The 15,095-nt window shown below is 39.2% G+C and overlaps 1 protein-coding gene across 1 annotated transcript in view; it reads left to right on the top strand.

Annotated features, from left to right (window-relative positions):
• The window catches only part of cacna1ba (calcium channel, voltage-dependent, N type, alpha 1B subunit, a), a 146,583-nt gene that overhangs the window by 38,716 nt on the left and 92,772 nt on the right, over window positions 1-15,095 (top strand). The window lies entirely within an intron of this gene.

Here is a 15,095-nt window from a genome sequence, read left to right as displayed (position 1 = left end):
TTGGCATTTTGGAAAGCGTTATTAGACTTTTCTACCCTTTACCTGTCTACATAGCGAGAAACAGCCTCATACATTGTGAGCTCCTTCAAACACAAGCTCTAGTATTATATTGCAACACTTGTCTGCATTTGGCTGCACAGAGCAATTACACTGCACAAAGAGCATGTGCCACGCCCAAACTGCCAGACAAATAGACAGTTTCAGAACTGGTTATTTCGCCCCATTCGGCCATATTACCCCCGTGTCCGAATGCTTGATGCTGGTAGTTTATTGAGCGCAGGGTGCCATTATGTTAAGCTGATGTCCATTACATGAATACAGGCCCTGACTCCCAGTTCAAAGCATCGATTTGCACTTAGTGTCCATCTCAGAGAGGCTGAGTCACATTTTATAGCGCAGACATTCTCCGAATAGTAAGGTGCGCTTGACTGATGGCCTACTGTAAGCTGCTGTACAGTAATGGCTACGGGATGACAAAGGAAATTCATATCCTTTTTCTACGAACGCTAAATAAAACCTTTATATAGCCTCACAAGCATTGAACAGTTAAGAGTAATATGTGTGTTGGACTTATTGTCGCTTTTTATGAAATACCAGTAGAACGGAGATGAAGCTGTTGTTACAGAGATCAAAGTATGTATTTAATAAGCATTGACAGATATTTTTGTATGTACAGTGGCAACCTGGGTCACAAAATGCATAACAGATAATATTTTTGTGAACTTATTTGTGTTTCTTTTATTTATTTATTTTCTTTTTATATATACAAATGCTATGTTTTCATTTCTATGATAAGAATCTAGAAGTGAAGTCATTGTTAGCGTCTTGTTTAAATATGCAGTTATCATGCTTCAAGATATTCAAATTTTTTGGCCAGACTAACAGCGGTCACATCAATAATCTCACCTTTTTAATAATTTTCAAGAGAGTAAAATATTCAGAACGTGTGAGAATCTCATTTACACATGTTAATGACATGTTTCACAGCCGGCACCAACCAAAATAGGAGTCTAACTGGAACTAAATGAAACCTAAAATGCACTTGGATATTTTTCAAAGACTTATTTCATATACATATAATTTTTCATATAAAGCTACTAAAACCGCTTTTTTAATATATAGTTTGACTGTATTTTACCTCGTTTTTCGTGTGGATTATTTTCAAAATTGTTGGAATTGTAAGAGAACCTTTTGTTAAAAAAGTACTGGTATTGCCTTGGGTTTTTACAAAAATTGACAACGAGAGGAAAAAAGGTAATGCTGATTGTGTAGGGCTCAACTATAATTGGTTTCAAATATCTTGTTAATGAAGATCACTCTGTGAAATCGTAATTTAATTCTATAGTTACTGTGACGTTACATATAAGCCACCGACCTGACAGACAGGAGGTTTTGGGTTTGATTCCCGGACCACAAGGTGTATTTCGAGTTCTCCCGGCTACGTACTGGTGAGTGGATCCTGGCGTCTGTGGAGAAACAAAGTAAAACGACTAAAACTAGGACTATAGTGGAGTGAGACTTATTAATGCACTTTTCTCACTGCCGGTAACAACGCAGTTGTCCTCGAAAGCCACATTATCCATGTCCAGTTATCTTTGTCAGAAGTATTGAAAATCTGATACTAATTGATGCCAAAACTAGTATCAAAACTAGATAAACATTCACATTTCCTGAACAGTTTTACTAGAATGATCTTTATCAAATCGAGTACAAAACAAAGAAGAGTGTAATAAAAATAATGAATATAAAATTGAACTTTCTGAACAACAAAATTAAATTAAATGTTAAGTTAAAAAAGTGATTAACATTTATGTCTATTTTGGGCTTTATATTGAACAAAAAAACGTAATTTTGCTTTTACAAAGGTCACAATTAATATTTTTTTGGTTCGATTTTATTGTGACCTGAATAATCACAATTATCAATTAATCTAATAATCTTTAAATCGCTAGGTGCACTATGTAACTTTTCTTAAAACACACATTTTGCCCTCACGCCTCTCCACTGATCTAACACTCTAGGCAAAACAATATCACAGATTTCAATTTGAATCCCATCATTTCCATCACAACAAATATTATGCAAGACTTTTTTCAGTGTGTCTTTTACTGTTCAATCGCTCTTCCACTTAAGCCTTCCCTTTTTACACTTTCAGACCTATGGGAGATGTATAGTAAGCCTATGACGCCGGTGCAAGCCCCGCAGGCACAAATGAGCCACCGCGAACACATGGACGGGGCAGGGAGGGAAGTGGCGGGGGAGAGGGAGGCTCGCAGGAGGTGTCACCATAGAAACAATATAGATCTCATTAGAAACAAACAGAGGAGAGAGAGAGAGAAACACTTGTACATGCATGTGGATACTGGTGGCCACAGAGAATACGATGATTAGGCCTGTCGTTCAGTACATAATAGATGGAGCCATTTATTTTGGAACCCAATGTTTTCTGTGAAATATCAGGAAAAGTTTTGTTATTTTTTTGGTGCTAACTTATTGATGCTAACTCATGGTGAACTAATGTTTATTTCTTCCGTTTCATTATTGCAGCAAATTTCTTTTACGATAATATACGGTTAGCAAAGGGTTTACAGGGGTTTTCCAGCTTTAAAGTTAGTGTAACATGGGCATAAAGTCATTTTATTTGAGGAATGAATGGATTTAATGCATACCAAAACAAGATAAATATAGTTAAATCAAATGTATCCAGTACAATTTAAATTGTGCACGTGTGGTCGCTTTATATCAAACTAGAACTTTACTACTTTAGTAAAAGCGAAAATAAATGGTGCAAATTTTGAATTTTTGAGACGGCTATGTAAGTATGAGAGCTTGGTTTGAAAACAACAGTACGGGAAGTAGTTTTGTGTAGTAATTTTTTATTTATTGATGGAAGGATCGGCTTCTAAAAGTATGCAAATTACTGAGGCATTTATTATTCAGAATTATTTTGAATGCAATGGACAAGTAGTGTCCCGAATATTTCATAAAATTGCGACAAAAGAGTTTATTAAGACGTTTTTCCACACGTAACAGTACCAAGAACTACTGTAAGTCCCTATAGAGTCTCTATTTAGTCAGAGGAACCGCCCTGTCCCTGTGGCTTTCGCTTAAACAGTGACAGTGACTGAAAGTGGGTCTAACTTAAAGAGTTTGGAAAACAAAAGTATTTTTTCCTCCTCTTCTTCCTCATACAACTGTGATGCACAACAAACAACTAACTATAAAACACAATTATCCCATAGAATTTCAGTCACAAATTAAGAATTGTAGGGAAACGATAAAAAGAAGGATCCAACTTGACTTAACTTGGTAAAAGTGTCTTTAAACACCACAGCACTTAAAGCTATATTAAGACCTGTATTATCCTTAAATCAGCAGAACAGTGGACCTTCATGAGGCACTCAAAATGGAGGAGAGGACAGCTCAGCACATTTTGACGAGGCTAATACTTCCTTTGTCTTAACACGAGCCACGAGTGAGTGGAGAGTATATTTAGACCAATCGCTGTTTGTTGCTTGTCGTTCCCAGAGGGAGCCGTGCACATGGAAGTAGTGATCACATGGTTCTGACCTCGTTACCGTGGGAGCCTCCAAATGACTGATTTTTTTTCATAGTTTTGGCCGGCGTGCGACTTATACTCCGGAGCGACTTATATGTGATATTATTCGTTATTTAAACACTGGCAACCACAAGAGGGCGCTCTAGGCTCAAAGCGACGCAGAAGAAGAATCTGCACTTCCTCTACCTCTGGGGTTTGTGGAGTTGTTTAGAAGTGACACAGAGGAAGAAGAATTCAGTGGATTTAGTGATTTGGGGTAAAACTGATGCTTTAGTAAACTTGTTAGCATGTTCTTTATGCTATAGTTATCTGAATAACTGTTCATATGTTACGTTAACATACCAGACACTTACCACAGTTCTGTCTGTGCGTCATGTAGCTGAAGGTGTTAGCCTTAGCATACGTCATGTAGCTGAAGGTGTTAGCGTTAGCATACGTCATGTAGCTGAAGGTGTTAGCGTTAGCATACGTACACTTGTTCACCATGTTCTCTCATCTGTTATTATTTTAAACTGCATTTCAAGATGAAATGTCTGTTCTTGGTCTTGGATTTTATCAAATAAATTTCACCCCAAAAATGCGACTTATACTCCAGTGCAACTTGTATATGTGTTTTTCTTCTCTATTATGCATTTTTTGGCTGGTGCGACTTATACTACGGAAAATACTGTATTCAGGGAAATAATCTCTGAATCAACATGCTGAAATCAGGCCCCTTTAGGTTTTAAAGGTGCACTATGTAACATTTTGTCATGAGAGTACGCCATTGCTTGTCTCCATGGAGATGTTTTTGCTTTGCCTGGAATGTTTCCCATTTTGGCATTACACTTACTATTGTAACCGCACCAGTCACAGGTCAGGGGGTTTTTCAAGTTGTTTCAGAACGCCCGTGACCGAATAAACCCAATATAGATACATTTAAAGCCATACTGTGAAACATTCCGGGCATATCAGTGAAATCATGGAGACGAGCAAGAGGCAGACCATCGCCACGAGTTACGTAGTGCAGCTTTAACAGGCTGCGTTCATCTTTTAGAATTTGATGATGTCATTATTTCAGATGGTGGGCAGGGGCTTTAACTCGCAAATGACAAATGTTGAACTGTCATTATTTTGTTTGGGATTAGCTCCACAAACTCGTCCTCTTGTCATATTAATCTCATGGCGTTAAGTCCTTTCAACTGCAAACAATCTCATCTTTGGAGTTGAGTATTGGCACCACCTTCTGAGGCCATCTGAGCTGTGTATGTGACTGAAAGGATGTTTCTTTGCACTCTTCTCTTTTATTTCTTAAACTGTTTTGTGATTTCTGTCATTTCTTTGTGATTTCAATGCATTTTTTCCCCCTGTTGTGTGAAGCACTTTGAATTGCCTTGTGTATGAAATGTGCTCTACAAATAAACTTGCCTTGCCTATTGTAAAAAAAACAAATTATGAACCATAAACCAGGACAACAAATCCACAATCCAAATCCAAAGAGATTCTTGTGCAACCTATTAATTTAGTGCTATTGACCTGGTATTGGAAAAGGGCCTTTTTCTAACGATGTATATTTTTTAGTGCTTAGTGGATGTACAATCAATAATCAATAACACTGAAGTACCTGTGGTTAAAACGGCATATTTTAGAATCCAATCGAAAGACTTAGATAAACCTGTCGTACATGTGATGATGCTGATTTACTTTGAATTCGCTCACCACTAACTGCAGAGCCACCAGTTTGGATATAAAATACACAATGGCCATTTTGACTCGCATCTTCTGCATATTTCAATCAAAAAACAGTTCCGCTATAAATATTGTAGCCGTTTCTGTGTGCGGCGTATGGAGTGTGGGGAAGTCCTCTTGTTTTCCACATGAGCGCTTCTCCAATCTCAGACGGAACAGAGCGACTGTCCCACGCCGAGTGTTTCCATGGCGACCGCACATGTCTTTATCTCCAGCGCTGGTGGAAATTGTTTGTTGTTACATCATAGCGTGGCTCTTGTGTGGGGCCGAAGTGAGCTGGAAAAGTAAGTAAAAGAACTGTGGAAAAGAAACGATTTACTGTGAAATATCAGCTGTTTTAATTACACAACTTGGACCATGTGGAATTTTAACAGGGGAAAAGCCATATTAGGAGTGAAATTACAGGAACTAAACCAGCCAATAATTACAATATAACAAATTTCTGATTATTGATTAACAAACAAAACAGCACTTACTTACAGCCTTTTAGTTCCATGATAAAGAATTTGGACTAACACATGTTTACAGCACATTTGAGTCTAAGTCAGCAGAACTTAGTTAAAGTGACAAAGACAGGTTCTCATGTTTTCCTAAATATTACTTAGTTTAGTGGGATAGTCCTTGTAAATATTTATCATAGTTATACATCAGCCAAGTTGGAGTTTGTCAAGAAAATTGAAAAATCGCGGGTCTCATTTATAAAGCGTGATGAGTTTGTACAGAAAGGCCCCTACTCTACATTCCTCAATAAGTTTGTGACCTATACTTGCCATGGTGATGTGCCATCTGATGCAGTGGCGTGCGGTGAGCTTCAGGGCTAGTGAGGCATCAGATGTACAAACGCGAAGGAACCCAAAAGAGCTCCTCAAACAGGTCGTTCTGGACCTAAAAGAGGAGAAGCTGCAGGAGACTTGCATTCATTGCTATTCAGTCCCACTAGATCCGCCCTTAGTCTCAAAAGTAAAAAAAATCTTGCATATTTTGACAGGCTCTGCCCTCCTCACGCGGCCCATGTAATGATGCCTCTCTGAGTGAACCTTTACTGCGGTTTTATAATGAATCTGTGAGCCTAAAACACGCTTCAGAAATACAATTCATACATTATTGAGAATATGGAAGCACTGAGCACATCGTCAGGGTGTTTTATTTGTTATAAACAGAGGGAGAGAGAGTGACACATCATTTTGCATAGCACCAGCTCAGTTTGTGAGGAGTGTGTGTGTGTGTGTGTGCGCGTGTGTGTGTGTGTGTGTGTGTGTGCGCTCCAGAGGCTGAGCAGGTGTTGCCTCCTCCCTGTATCTGAATGGCAAACATCTGAACATTTTGACATTTGAAAAAATATTGTTCCATATTGGATTCAAATGGAAAGGGGGTTTATAATACATACCAGATGATACCTCCCCTGAATGCACGTCCCTGATCTGATGTAAGAAGTCTGAACTCTGTCTGCGACGGCTTTTGGAGACATGAAAGAAAGTGTTCTGAACCAGACAAAAATAGTTTGTGGATGTTTGTGTTTTAGCGTCCATTCACATTTAGTCAGAATTCCACGTCAAGTTCTACACACGAGACCCCAGAACTGTTAGAACATTTTTACCAGAACCGCAGATTGAGAGCCACAGCTAGCCATTTGTGTTCCTGTAGTGTTGGTGATGCAGATTGCTGTTGTAGCGCTAGCAGCTCGCAGCCCTCCCACTGGTGTTACTCGCCCTCTCCAGGCTCCTGGCACAGAGATCCTGGTCATGTGACTTTGTTTACAGAGACTCCACGGTTTGGATTTGGCACTGCTGCTCTCACTGTCTCACAACAGATTTGTCAAAGTCGTGTTTACTGTGAAGATACTGTCAATACAAACACCAAATTAGTAAAAACAGCCCCAAAAAAAGCGCATTGATTCCTGGATGAGTCTGTCACGTTCCATGTCCTCATGTAATGCCTAACCTGGCTCTGGCAGATTGATGTGTCTCACTCTGAGTTCTACACAATATCAATCTGGACAGGCTGTCGGCGAAAGCAGACGAGAGAATGTGTGATGTCATGATGAATACTTGAATCTGATTGGTCAAAGCGTCACAACAACAGGAAAAAGTCAAAAAATCAAACTTGTTAAAAGCACAGACTTCTTCCTGGTTCTCAAATACACAAAGCGCTTCTATGTGTACGTTTTTGAAAAACAAAAGAGTCGGTAAATCTGCTAAAATAGGCCAAAGTACGTCTAACGCCATCATCATGTTTATTTAGGTTTGTCCTTTTGACTTCTGTCCAAACTACAATGCAACTGTGATTGGTCAGGCCCAAAGCGGCCACGCTCAAACTGAACAGCATGAGCCGGACCAATGGAGTATCAAGAGATTGTGAAACAAATGTCGTTAGAATTTATCTGGCGAGAGCCTGGTCATATAATGCCTACTATAGTAAAAATACTTGTGTGAATGTGTTTCGGCCTTGTGGTCCTACATGAAATAATGTTTACTAACAGTAATACGTAGTCATTTATAAAATCAGATTACATATAAGGCCTGCATAAAATAAGCACAGAATGGCAAACATTCTTCTCTCAGGACAATTGTGGTTAAAGTAGGAGATTAACATTGCAAAGTGTGAATGAATAAAATACTGCCTAAGGCAGGGGTCCCCAACCACCAGGCTGGGGACCAAAACCAGGCCGCGGGCCATCCAATTCCCAAAAGAACAATCTTGCATATACAGGGCCCCAGACTAAGCTCATCTCTCAGATGAGCAAATCACTGAAATTGATAAATTCTTTCAAATACTAAGCTGTTCTGACAGAGAAAATGATTAAAGTTCTGTAAGTGTGTATTCACTGCACATGAACATGTAACACATTCTCGTTGCACATTACTTGAAGTAAAAAAACTTGCAGAGTAACCAAAATTAGAGGTAAAATGCATGCATTTGGTCGTAATCTGGAGTCCTGATATATATCAAATATATTCTTATTTAATTTTTATTGATCCTAATGAGGAGGAAAAAAAGGTTGGGTACCTCTGGCCTAAAGGTTTGGTTATATCACACATGCAAGGTGTGAATGTCTCAATACAAAAATCACACTGCTTATTGTTCCTATTACCTTGCATTCCGAAAAAGGTAAAAATAAAAAGTTTGAACAAATCGTGCAACTTTGAGTGTCTTGAAAAGCACTGTATTCAGTTACTGCGATGCCGGAATGATTCACTTTGGTTTAGCAGTGTGTAGTTGAAGAGGTTGTTCTTGGGCTGTAATTGACTAAAGAAATTGGTGGATGACTAAAGACATGCCCTGTGCTTCAATTAAACAACAAAAATGGGATGTGACATTAGCAAAAGCTCTCAAAACTATCTCTATGACCAAATATTTGACCCAAAGCGCACTAATAAGACACAAAAGACTTTATTTTTAAAAATGCAGAGTAAATTCACAATTCATTCCTAAATCACGGGCTAACTCATTTATGCCTTTGTAGCGTAATATACTTTGTATATGCATCCTTGCACGGGTGCACCAGTATATGTAGGGTATTCTTACTTGTACAAGTACTGTAAGGTTATGAATGTCCTCCCACTTGTTAAGGAGGGGGACATTCAAGGTTGATTTCGATTAAAGAATTGTTCAAGATTCCAAACATGACACAGTGCATAAGTGTGGGGATGTTTTAAGAGTAGATTGGGGCACCAGCCGTATATTCGGCATTTATCAACTCTATAATCAAAATCTAAATTAATTAATTAATTAAAAATGTATTTGCTCGTTGATCTGGAGGTTTGTGAGAACATTGACCCCTTTTCTGGAAATGAATGAACACTTAACCAAATGTGGTATATGAAGATTTAATGACCAAATAATTAAACAGATAAATATGAATTAGGAACATGCAAATGAGTTGATAACAGATGGATACACTAGACATGCTCGTTCCAGATATATCTAGTTGTGTGTTGGAGTTAATTCTAAGATGATATTATCAGCCAGTCTGTGAAGTGCACCAGAAACCAGAAGCTGTGATCCTGAGGAGATGGGCCTGCATGGAGTCTAAAGGCCTGCGTGTCCTTGACTCTGAGGCAATCCTCAGGAAAAGGGCCGTTGCGCTGATTCACAGATGAGGCTGTTGTGGACTTGAAAGTTGCAAAAAGGTCCTTTGCTTGATTTTGCATGATGCAGTATTAATCCCGTTTAAAAACGGGCACAGAGTTCTTAGTTCTGGGAGAAGTTAGCTTGTGGCGCTGGAATGTTTTTTGGAAAAGTCTTGTAGCTTAGCTAGGCCAAAGGCCTTCTCCCAAGGTCTGGTGGACCTTCCTCTGATGGAACTCGAATGGACTGACTGGTTAGCTTGTCTCTCTCTCTGACTTATCCCAGCTGGGGTTTTGGCGCCGTGGCTTCAGCCAATCAGATGCTGAGTCAGAGCTTGATAAGGGGACGAGGTCTGGGGGAAGACCCCCCCTTTGTTTGGCTTTACCTTAGGCCACATAATTACAAAGGTAAAATGATCCACAAAACAAGTTATGAAACAGTTAAATGGACATCAACACAATCATTATGTACAGTAAATTCACTTGTGGACAATGTCTCTAACCAGATGGTTGTTTACTAAAACCACTAAAACTGCACAGTCTGTTTAGCGTTTTAGCTTTTGTCTTTGAGGGGAAATGACTCTCTGAGTTAATTTTACTCTGAACGTATCTATCAGAGTAAAATAAATTCAAAGCGTTATTTTCAAAGTTTTGAACGTTGAAAATAACATTTCCATCAAATTACTTCTATCAAAGTGTCTCTGTTCGTTCGCTCACGTTCTCGGCTCCTGCAGAGAACCATAAAACTCCACACGGACAGCTGATAACACTCTAGCCCGCATTCCTGTCACCATGGCAACAGAGGAGGTCATCTGCATATCCTACACCTTCTACTTTTTTGCTTGGTTCCATATAAATTCTTTCTAACCCTAAAAGAAGGATAAGTCATCCAATACATATTTTAAACTCTCTCCTTTGCTCCGCTCGCTGCCTTCTCCCTCTCACTTTCTCTAATGGAGCCTCCAAGTTTGTGAGTGTCCCGTGATGTTTTTCCAAAGTCGGCCCATTATCTCATTGTCACACAGCTCCGTGCTCTACGCTGTCTGCCGCACAGCATTTTCACTGCACAGTTATAATTACCACCCCAATGAAACCGCTTCTCAAATGCAAATCACGGGCACATTACGCATGTTGAAGGAGTTGTTGGACAAACTGGCAAAAGCAAGCGTCAAAAGCTCTTGTGCGTGCGACTATTGTGATTGCATTGCAGAGGTCCGACCCTCTCGAATACGTGCTTTTGTGAAGTGTGAAGGACGCACTCATTATCTTGAAGTGTTGTATCCGACACTGCAGTTTGCCATGGCAGAGAAAGCCACTATTAAAGCTATCGCAATAGGGCTGAGCGATATGCCAAAAAATGATAAATCGGAATATAAAAGGAAATATAGCTTTTATTATCTTTAATTTCCCAAACATAACACGCAAGACACAGTACAAGTGTCACGTTTCTTCTTCCAAAGCCTGAACCCCCCTAAACGCCACATACTTTTACTGACCTGGCTGTAGACCTCTCGATTAAAGACCCAAACTGATCAATAGAAATGTGGAAAAAGTGCCTGTAAATGTCTTGTAGATGTATGTCATTCTTAAATTCTGGAATTCTGTGCCCTTGATGAACTGTGCACTGGATGAACTGTGCACTGGATGAACTGGATGAACTGTGCACTGGATGAACTGTGCACTGGATGAACTGTGCCCTTGATGAACTGTGCACTGGATGAACTGTGCACTGGATGAACTGTGCACTGGATGAACTGTGCACTGGATGAACTGTGCACTGGATGAACTGTGCACTGGATGAACTGTGAACTGGATGAACTGTGAACTGGATGAACTGTGCCCTTGATTAACTGTGCACTGGATGAACTGTGCACTGGATGAACTGTGCACTGGATGAACTGTGCACTGGATGAACTGTGAACTGGATGAACTGTGAACTGGATGAACTGTGCCCTTGATTAACTGTGCACTGGATGAACTGTGCACTGGATGAACTGTGCACTGGATGAACTGTGCACTGGATGAACTGTGCCCTTGATTAACTGTGCACTGGATGAACTGTGCACTGGATGAACTGTGCACTGGATGAACTGTGCACTTGATGAACTGTGCACTGGATGAACTGTGCACTGGATGAACTGTGCACTGGATGAACTGTGCACTGGATGAACTGTGAACTGGATGAACTGTGCCCTGGATGAACTGTGCACTGGATGAACTGTGAACTAGATGAACTGTGCACTGGATGAACTATGAACTGGATGAACTATGAACTGGATGAACTGCGCACTGCATGACCCACTCTATGACTATTTCTATGACCAAAACCCGTCATTGCTGCAAGCCAGACCACACTCTCAATTTTATCACCATGTATATACAGTCAGTCTTTATATTGCCTCTTAATAGGTAATCTCTACTTCTTCTGGCAGTTCACGTGATTGGTTAATTCCACCTGTCACTCAACCTTACAGAGGCTGACCAACAGGAGGAGAGCGTGGAGGAAAAGTGTCTGTGTAGGGACTTCGAGACATGACGAAATCACAGCAGATCGCAGTATTGTTTCAATCTTGTAGACAATGACACACAGAAATATTACAATGTCAATGTGGAAGTTTGCCCACAACGTCACACTTTCTTTACCTGTTATTCTTTGTAATATGGACACGCCTGAAGGATTTGAATGGCAACAGACTTTAGGTGCGACGGAATAAGAATGATGCAATATAAAGTAAGGAACTCGGGGAGAAACGGGAGTCCTCTGAAAACATGAGAAATCCAGTTTCAAACACTCCTTGCAGCTTGAATTCTGTCGGGTACTTTTTTTTTGGACTTGGACCGTTATGGGATGATGAAATTGGCGATGAGTGGGATGATTTGCATTTTGTCAGACTTTCAAATGACCGGAAATGCTTTGTGAAGCCTTGTTTTTACGTTATGTCTGTATTTGCATGCTGAACAGTCATTTTTGCATTTAAAAACTAATCTTAAAGTCGAAGCACCGGATTTTCAGACTGCAAAACCAGGAGTAGGTTTTTAAATCTGTGTAACTCGTCCCAAGCTCTCACAAACCCTTAGGCACATTCACATCACAAGCATTCATCTTTTGTGAGCTTTTGTGCAAAGCTTTTAAACACTGAGGCGGACCACCCGAGCGCAGCCAATCAGAACTGTTGTTTGCAGCTCTTCTTTCTGTGTTGACGAGAAAACTTTATTATTACATTTAAACCGTGCGTCTCATTTGTGTCACAAATTGCTGCTTCTACTAAATATTCTCTAAATATGTAATTTGGTGGAAAATCGATCGTGTGTTTTGGAATTCATAAATACTGGACTGAGATGAATAAAGCACTGCACATGAGACAGTTTGACACAGACTTTACTTGACTTTAAAACAAAGTATATCGAATGTAAAACTCCAACGATGGAAATAACTGATGGATACCTGTGGAATGCACTTTTGGCTGAAGAAAAAAAAAAGCAATAACAATAATAAGGAGATGGATGACTGGACTGAAATAATGTTTGGATATTTTTAAAATGGAAAGATTAACTTTTGCTACTTTAGAATTTGAAAATTGAGAAACATTTGCATTGGGACATTTTACTCTTTTTGCATTTACACTCTCTGCTTCTTTCTGTTTATAAGATAAGATAAGATAATCATTTATTGTCCACACATGGGGAAATTTCATTGTTGCAACGCAGGTAGATACAGAGGAAAAGGACAGATAACTTATAGGAAGTTTAAAAAACACTCTTAATAGAAGAACTCTTATACACAAAAACTCCTATAGACAAAACCTCTCATTTCCTAATAAGGAATGGAGGGGGAAAATAAATTAAAATTAAAATTAAAATTAAAATTAAAATTAAAATAAAATATTTAATAAAAATAAAATAAAATAATAATAAGTATCCTAGAAAAAAATGACCACTGAACCTTTTTGCACATCCTGTACCTGCCTAAACTAAACGCCAAAGTCGAAACCAAATCACACGAATACAGAAAATGCTCCACTTAAAATAAAATGATGGGACCACTTGGGGCCCGAACCGTCCGCCGATACACGCCCAAGCGCATTGACACTAACAAATACAGGTACATTCAACCTTACTGGGGGATGTCTTCATGTCAAGTTGTTCAAAATCTCACGTTGGGAACGATTAAGGTTTACATCGGCTGAGTTGTCTTGCGTTTCCCGGGCCTCCGCTTCATCAAACCAATCGGCTTCATTTGTATTCAGAACAGTGGCACTCAGAGCCGGCTGTAGCATTCACCAGGTTATGCTTCCTGTGGGAAAAGGCTAAAAATACATTGGTGATATATGCGTAAGATGTGATACACGAGACGGATGAAAAATGATCACGTCTTCAGATGTGGAAAATGTTATGTAATTTGTAGTAGTGATGCATGATATGAGGGAAACTATCGGACATTCGAATACAATACGCTTTATTATTGCTGTATTGGTTTCCCTTTGCTATATTTTGGTAAAATCATAGTATGGAGTTGGATTAAAAAAATAAATAAAAAAAAAGTAGACATCTCTGTAAATGGCAGTTTTGCAATGGAAAATAGTCACTTTATAAATACCATTCGTAAAAAACAAATACTTTTATTTATGATGAATACAAAATAGGGACAAGGCTTGGGAGCTTTGTGTTATTTGGTACCGTTTTCTGTGCCTGTATTGCTATATTCATTGGGTTAGGGTTATTTAGAACGACAAACAGAATAATGACACTGCTAAGTTACCTTCTTTTGAGGGCCCCCAAGACACACCTTTTTTTGGTACCTGGGTAATGGTACTAAGAGCCACAATAAATGGGGGATGTGGGATTGTGAAGAAAATGGGTAGAAGGCTGCTAAAGTTAGCCTAGAGGAAGACCCAAGAGGAGAGTTATGGTGGACATAGTGTTGATTTGAGAGACGATTTTATTTGTTTTGGCCACTACTAAATGGTACAGTGTGTTTTTCCGCGCAGTTGAGCTCGGACATATTTCAGCCCAGTGTGGTCCGCCTGTCACTTCCACTGTACGCGCACACTATCGATTGTAATTTAGCCGGGGAGCGAGCAGCCACGTGTCGCAGCCCGTGCAGCCATCCATCGCAGCCCCATTACCAGCTCTTAGCCGTAATGAGCTGTTTGTACTGGGCGGGATCGGTAACAGGGCTGTGGTTTGCGTTGACAGCCTGTGCGACTTTGAACTTTCTGATAGCTATCAATCAATTTGTCTGTCGCTCGGCTCTTAATCGTGTCTCTGATGGTGCAGTGCAGCGAGTCCAGCAAGAAACAACAACTCTGAAACGGTTTAAAGAGCTTGAATTGAATATGATTCATTTTGTACTTTCACTTGATATTAGAATTAGGCTTGTATGTATATATGTTGATAATGTTGTGAAATGCATTTTTTTTTTCATAATTAAAAAGGCTACAAAAAGAGCTGGTGAAAAATATGAATGAATTTTTTTTTTTTTTAAATTGTATATTTACTTCAAGCAATGTGCAAAGTGTTGTAACATTTCCAATAAGGGTACAAGTTGATATTCTGATATTTCTGCTCTTTTGTGATTAATTTTGTGATTTAAAGACATTACACATTTGTCTCATAATTAAACCTCAACTAAAAAATGTAAAGACATGATTTAAACATATTTCCATATTACCTTATTGTCTAGCCTTATTTGATATTTGACAAAAGATATAAAATATATTCAAATATAAAAACAAAAAAGG

Source organism: Eucyclogobius newberryi, unplaced genomic scaffold (assembly GCF_026437365.1).
Source record: "Eucyclogobius newberryi isolate DKJ021-1_F unplaced genomic scaffold, fEucNew1.0.hap1 SCAF_6, whole genome shotgun sequence".
Classification (NCBI taxonomy): domain Eukaryota; kingdom Metazoa; phylum Chordata; class Actinopteri; order Gobiiformes; family Gobiidae; genus Eucyclogobius; species Eucyclogobius newberryi.
The sequence above is the reverse complement of the archived record's forward strand: the minus strand, read 5'-3'. Positions and strand labels throughout refer to the sequence as shown.